Genomic DNA, 6,110 nt, shown 5'->3' with positions numbered 1-6,110 from the left:
ATTTAGAATGATCTTGTCTGTATCTACCAAAAACATCTTGCAGGGATTTTGGTAGGAATTATATTAAACTGGTGTCAATAGGTGTCAAAGGATATTGACTCTTCCAGTCCATGAACACAGTATATTTCTCCATTTGTGATTACTTTTAATGTTTATTTATTCAACTGTGTGGGGTCTTAGCTGTGGCACCAAGGATCTTCAGTCTTTATTGTAGCATGCAGGATCTCTTAGTTGCACCATGTGGAATCTTGAGTGGTAGCTTTTGAACTCTTAGTCAGAGCATGTGGGATGTATTTTCCTTACCAGGGATCAAACCTGGGACCCCTGCATTGGGAGTGCAGAGTCTTAGCCACTAGACCAGTAGGAAGTCTCTGCTCTTATCTTTAATATTTCCTTCTTCTGCTTGTTTTAGGTTTATTTTGCTCTACTTTTCTATGTTCTTGAGATGGGAGCTTAGATTATTGATTTGACACTTTTCTAATGTATGCATTTAGTGTTGTAAATTTCCTTCTTGGCAACACTTCCACGCAAATGTTAATATGTTCTACTTTTATTTTCATTCAACTCAGTGTATTTTTTAAATTTCCCTTGAGACTTCCTCTTTGACCTAGAGACTACAGATATCCTCCCTTTTTTGAAAATTTACTATATGCTACTTCGCTTTTACCAACTGAGCTCTGCCTGCAATGCAGGAGACCTGGGTTCGATCCCTGGATTGGGAAGATCCCCTGAAGAAGGAAATGGCAACCCACTCCAGTATTCTTGCCTGGCTACAGTCCATGGGGTCACAAGAGTCGGATATGGTTTAGTGACTAAACCACCACCACCGCTTCACTTTTATGAAAGACCTACTAGTACCTATTTTTGCTAATTAAAGAAATCCCGAAAAGTGTTTTCACTTTTACAAACAAAAGGAAAACAGCAAAGATAGCATTCAGCCTTTGTTTTGCAGAGAACTATTATAGATGCAGCATGCACACTAAGCAGGGAAGACGACACTGCCAAGCTCCTTCCCCAGGAACTATACTTACCATCTCAGCATCAAGCCACCGCAGCTTTGGCCTGTTTCTATGAGTATCTGAGCTTTATCTCTACTTATTTTGTGCATCTACTAGCAAAAGGTTGCAGGGAGTTAGACATGACGGAGCGGCTAAACTGAACTGAACTAGCAAAATGTGTCCTAAGGTAATTGCTTTTTTGCTTTACACTATTTTGGCTTAGAAAAGGTTTCATAGGAAGGCTCTACTTTCAGACTGTAGGGGAAACCTGTGTTTAAGAAATGTGTTGTTTAGTTTTCAAGTGTTTGATTATTTTCCTGCTAGTCTTCTGTAATTGATTTCTAAGTCTGATTCCATTGTGTTCAGAGGACGCACTCTGTATGATTTCAGTTCTTTTAAATTTGTTAAGACTTGTCTTAAGACCCATGACCCTGGATGTGGTCAGTCACAGTATATGTTCTCGGGCACCTGAAACAAATGTGTGTTCTGATGTTGGGTGGATTATTCTAACATATCATTTAGCTGCTGATGATGCTATTTAGGTCTTCTCTATCCTTCTGTTTATCTGTCTAGTTACTCTATCAGTTGTTGAGAAGTGTGCTGAAGTCTCCAACTATAGTTTTAGATTTGTCTATTTCTCTTTTCTGTTCTATCAGTTTTGCTTCACATATTTTGCAGCTCTTCTGTTTCCTGCATATGCATTTAGGATTGCTTTGTCTTCTTGGTGGACTGACCCTTTTATTATTATGTAATGAAAAACAAACAAACAAAATCAGGGAGGGGAAAAGATTCCTTATTAGGGCCAAAGGGATTGGAATCCAGGTTCCCCTGCTGGTTTGAGCGGGGGTGATTCATTTAAGTTTACTTATCAGACTGATAAAAATTAAAAAGTGTAATAATTATTAGTTATCTCTTGGTGAGGCTATGGGGAAGCAGCCTGCCTTATACATTGCTTTTTGTGTTGTACATTGGTCCAGCTTTCATGGGCAACAGTCTGATAATAGCTAACAAGATTACAAATTCACATACCCTTTGACAAGATAGTTCCACTTCCAGAAAATTTTCCCAAATATGTAAGCACTTGTGAGCGAAATGACGTTAAGAGCAAAAGACTGGAAAAAAAAAAAAAAGACTGGAAATACTCTAAACATCCTTCAGTAGGATACTTGTGAAATAAAGGATGGTACAGTCCATGTGGTGGAGTACTTTGGCAACCACTTTTTAAAAAAGATGTTTACCTATATAATATGGAACGATCGATTGTCAAGATAAAATGTTAAGTGAAAAAAAGCAGAGCAGTGTGTCTAGTGTGTTATTGTGTAAATGAAAAAAAAAAAAAAGAAAGGACACACAAATAGGTTTTTGCCTTTATGTGAATGTAGAGAGAGATAGAAAGATATCTGGTTGGTTACACACAACTGCTGCCAGTGGTTGGTGGGGTGAGGGGGCTTGTCCCCACCCATTCCGCTGAAAGCCGTAGTGGACAAGTAACTGTCAGACACCCTTCTCCCAGGTCAGGCGTCATCCTTGGGCTCTGAGGAGGTCGAGGGGCACCGGAAAGAGTAGGTAGAGATGGGGCTGGCCCTGTGGCCTTGCTGCCCGAACTTTGAACCTGTCCTTTGGGTGTTTGCTTTTGCAGACAATTAGATCCCTAGCTTGGAGGGTGGAGAGGGGCGGAGATGGAAGGAAGCCTGCCTATTGGCCAAAGGGTCCTCTAGCCTGCCTTGCTCAGACTCTGGACTAATTGGAAGGCTGTGAGATGGGGGCAGGGGGTTGGATTCCGAATGCTGAGGACCCCCCACTGATGAGGAGGAGATAGAATAAGACCTCACCACTGCTTAGCTCCTGTGGTGTTTCCCCTGCTCCCCAGCTCCTTCCATGCCTCCAACTCCAGGCCCCCTCAGGTTTGTAAATGTTCCTGGGGTCTGGATGTCACTGCTGGGCAGCAGAGTACAGAAATGGGGGGATTTCTTAGAGAGATTGAAACAGCCCCTCTGCCACCCTGCTCCTCAGTCCTTCTCATCCCAGACTGTTCTGGATGGTGAGGGGGCCAGTGAGAGTCCCAGGAGCCGGCTGTGCCCACCCGCAACTCACTTCTCCCCTTGGAAGAGCCCTCCAGACTCAAAGAATACAAGAGAATGTTCCTCACTAGCAGAGTGCCCCGAGTCTCCATCTTCCTGCCTATAAAATTGGGATAAGAAGAAGGTACGACTATACATCATGAAGTTGAGATTGTCTGATTGTGTGTCTGACTGTCCCACCACCCGCAGAAGCGACACGAACATGTATGGCTTTGCCCACTGCTGTGTTCCCAAAGCCCCGCTCCAGGCCTATCGCACAGAAGGCACCCAGTATTTGTGAAGAGAATTAATGCTCCCAGATGTCTGCCTGGGAGCCCACCTTGTGGTGTCTCTTCAGCCCATAGACCTGGCCGTCCTTGGGGTGGGGGACAGGAGCTCCCCAAACTCGGGTCTTTCATGTCCCTGATAGAGACTGAAGCCTTCACCAAGGGGGCTGGGTGTCCTCTGGGGTCATTTCCCACTGCAGTCCGGCTTCCACAGTGCTTTTATTCTAACACTCGTTGGGAGCATAGTCCAGGGATCCTAGGAATCCAATAGTCTGGGATGCTGCCACTGCTTTTTCTTTCTCAGACTGATCCTTTCCCTCGAGGAGAGAGAGACATTGCCTAAGGCCTCCCATAGAGAAATACTGACGCCAACTGAGAGCCGCCAGGCTCAGTCTGGTCTAAGGTCAGGGAGGAAGTCCTGAAGGGAGATCTGAGGCGGGCAGATCCGGCAAAGCGGGAGGAGGCGGCCCCCAGCCTGCTGTCCTCCCCTGAACTCCTTTGGCTGGGAGTCCTGACAGCAGCCCCACTCTGCGGTCCGCCTCTATCCGGCCGGAGCCAACCTTTACCCCATAGTGCCAGAAGAGGGCACCCTGTTTCTAGCTTTGGCTTAGCCTGCCGCAGTCCTGTGATCTCACGTACACTTCCCAGGCGCCCTGGGAGACAGGCAAAATGCACTTTATGCCCTTAGTTCCTCTCACAAAAGGAACTAAGCCTCACAGTCTGAGGGACATGGTTAGTGAGCAGCCTTTTGATTTGTTTTGAGTGCCTTTAGCTAACCGTGGAAGCATCTGCTCTGGATGTTGATAGTGACACCCTGCATAATGATATTAGTCAACATTTGAGTATTTCATATGCTCCACCCTATGCATAGGTGCCACAGTGATACCCATTTTTTTAACTGAGGCTTATGGTGGTTGACCTCCCCAGAGTTAGGAAGACCAATGATGTCTGATCAAGAACCTACTGATGAGCTGTGAGCTACTCTGCTGTCCAGCATGTTCACTCCTATACCCCAGCACCCTTTGGGAGTGCTAGGACAATAGAAGGAGCAAGGGAAGACCCTGCTCCCCCGGAAGTGCCATCTTGGTGAACACGTGTGTGTTTATGCATGAACACAGTACAAACCCTCACACACATGTCCATTCTCACCTGTATTCTTTCCCCACTATCACGTACAAATACACACACACACATTCACTCATACACATTCACACTCTCACGTACTCACTCACATGTCCAGATACTTGCCTACACTCTGTTGGGTGTTAAACAAGGATGAGCCCTTGACCTGTGGGTTGAGCCAGTGATCTGTGAGCTGTTTATGAAGTTCCTCCCTTCCTCTTTCCTTGCATTCATTCCATAGTCTCAAGGGCAGGCTACTGGGAAACACAGATGACTCAGACCTGGCCTCTGCCTTCAAGGAACTTCCTTCCTGTTGGGCAGTAAGACTCACCAGCCACTTCCACACACATTATCCATGCCAAGGTAGGTCTGAGCAGAGCGTCCAGAGTGGACTGAGAAGATAGCTCATTAGCCTTGGGGCGTGGGTGTTTCTCAGAGGAAGAGGTGGCAACCAGGGTCTTCAGAAAAAGCCAGACAGGGAAAGCAGAAAGAAACCTGTCCAGGTGTGGGAACATTTGTATAGTTGTGGCAGAGTGAAAAGGGGAGGGGGAGACAGCAGATTACATCATGAACTGTTTCAAACCCTCATTGCAGATAACCTTGTTTGACCCCCTCAACAACCCAATGAGATAAAAATCATTGTCAGCTGTATGGGGTTTTTTTTGGCCATACCACACAGCTTGTGGGGATTCCATTGCCCCATCAGGGACCGAACCTACACCCTCAGCAGTGAAAAGGCAGAGTCCTAACCACCGTACAGGAAGAACTTCCAGTGTCCCCTTAGGGATTGCACAGTTTTGCTTTGGGCCCACAGCTTTGTAAAATGTGTTGTGTGTGTGTGTTTAGTTGCTAAGCCGTATCCAACTCTTTTGCAACCCCATGGACTGTGGCTAGCCATGCTCCTCTGTCCATGAAATTTCTTAGACAAGAGATACTGGAGTGGGTTGCCATTTCCTACTCCAGGGGATCTTTCCGATCCAGGGGTCAAACCTGCTTGGCAGGCGGATTCTTTACCACTGAGCCACCAGGGAAGTCCAAAATGTATTATATGTACTTCCCAATTTCCCACAAACAATGGAAAGCTCAGAAGGCTGTAAACTCCTCCAAGGCAGCCACCCAGTCTTGGGCATCTGTGCATCCCAGACTCCAGCTCCAGATCTGGCCCAGGGCAGCTACCTGGTTAAAATTTGTGGACTGGAATGGATGATACAAAAATGTGAGCAGAGATTAGAACGTGGTAGTCTTCAGGATGTTTGCCTCCTAAAATGTTGTTTTCTAATGTTTTGAATTAGTTACTTACGGACTTTTTTTTTTTTCAATTGAGGGAATTCACATGGCATCCCTGGTGGCTCAGACAATAAAGAATCTGCCTGTAATTCAGGAGATATGAGTTCAGTCCCTGGGTCGGGAAGATCCCCTGGAGAAGGGGAAGGCTACCCACTCCAGTATTCTTGCCTGGAGAATTCCCTAGACAGAGGAGGCCTGGCGGACTACAGTCCATGGGATTGCAAAGAACTGGACACAACTGAGAGACTAACACACATGTCAATCTATGTTTCTACCTTCTCTTTTAAAAATGATCAGATCTGGGACTTCCCTAGTTATCCAATGGCTAAGACTCTGAGCTCCCAAAGCAGGCAGCC

At 45.9% G+C, this 6,110-nt stretch overlaps 1 non-coding gene across 1 annotated transcript; it reads right to left on the bottom strand.

Moving 5' to 3' along the window:
• Positions 1-294: 294 nt before the first annotated feature.
• On the bottom strand, positions 295-367 carry TRNAG-CCC. The gene has a single exon. It is a non-coding gene; the product is annotated as a tRNA-Gly (tRNA).
• Between the last annotated feature and the right edge of the window lie 5,743 nt (positions 368-6,110).

This window comes from Bos indicus x Bos taurus, chromosome 13 (assembly GCF_003369695.1).
Source record: "Bos indicus x Bos taurus breed Angus x Brahman F1 hybrid chromosome 13, Bos_hybrid_MaternalHap_v2.0, whole genome shotgun sequence".
Lineage (NCBI taxonomy): Eukaryota > Metazoa > Chordata > Mammalia > Artiodactyla > Bovidae > Bos > Bos indicus x Bos taurus.
Note: the sequence above shows the minus strand (reverse complement) of the source record. Positions and strands in the feature narration are given on the sequence as shown.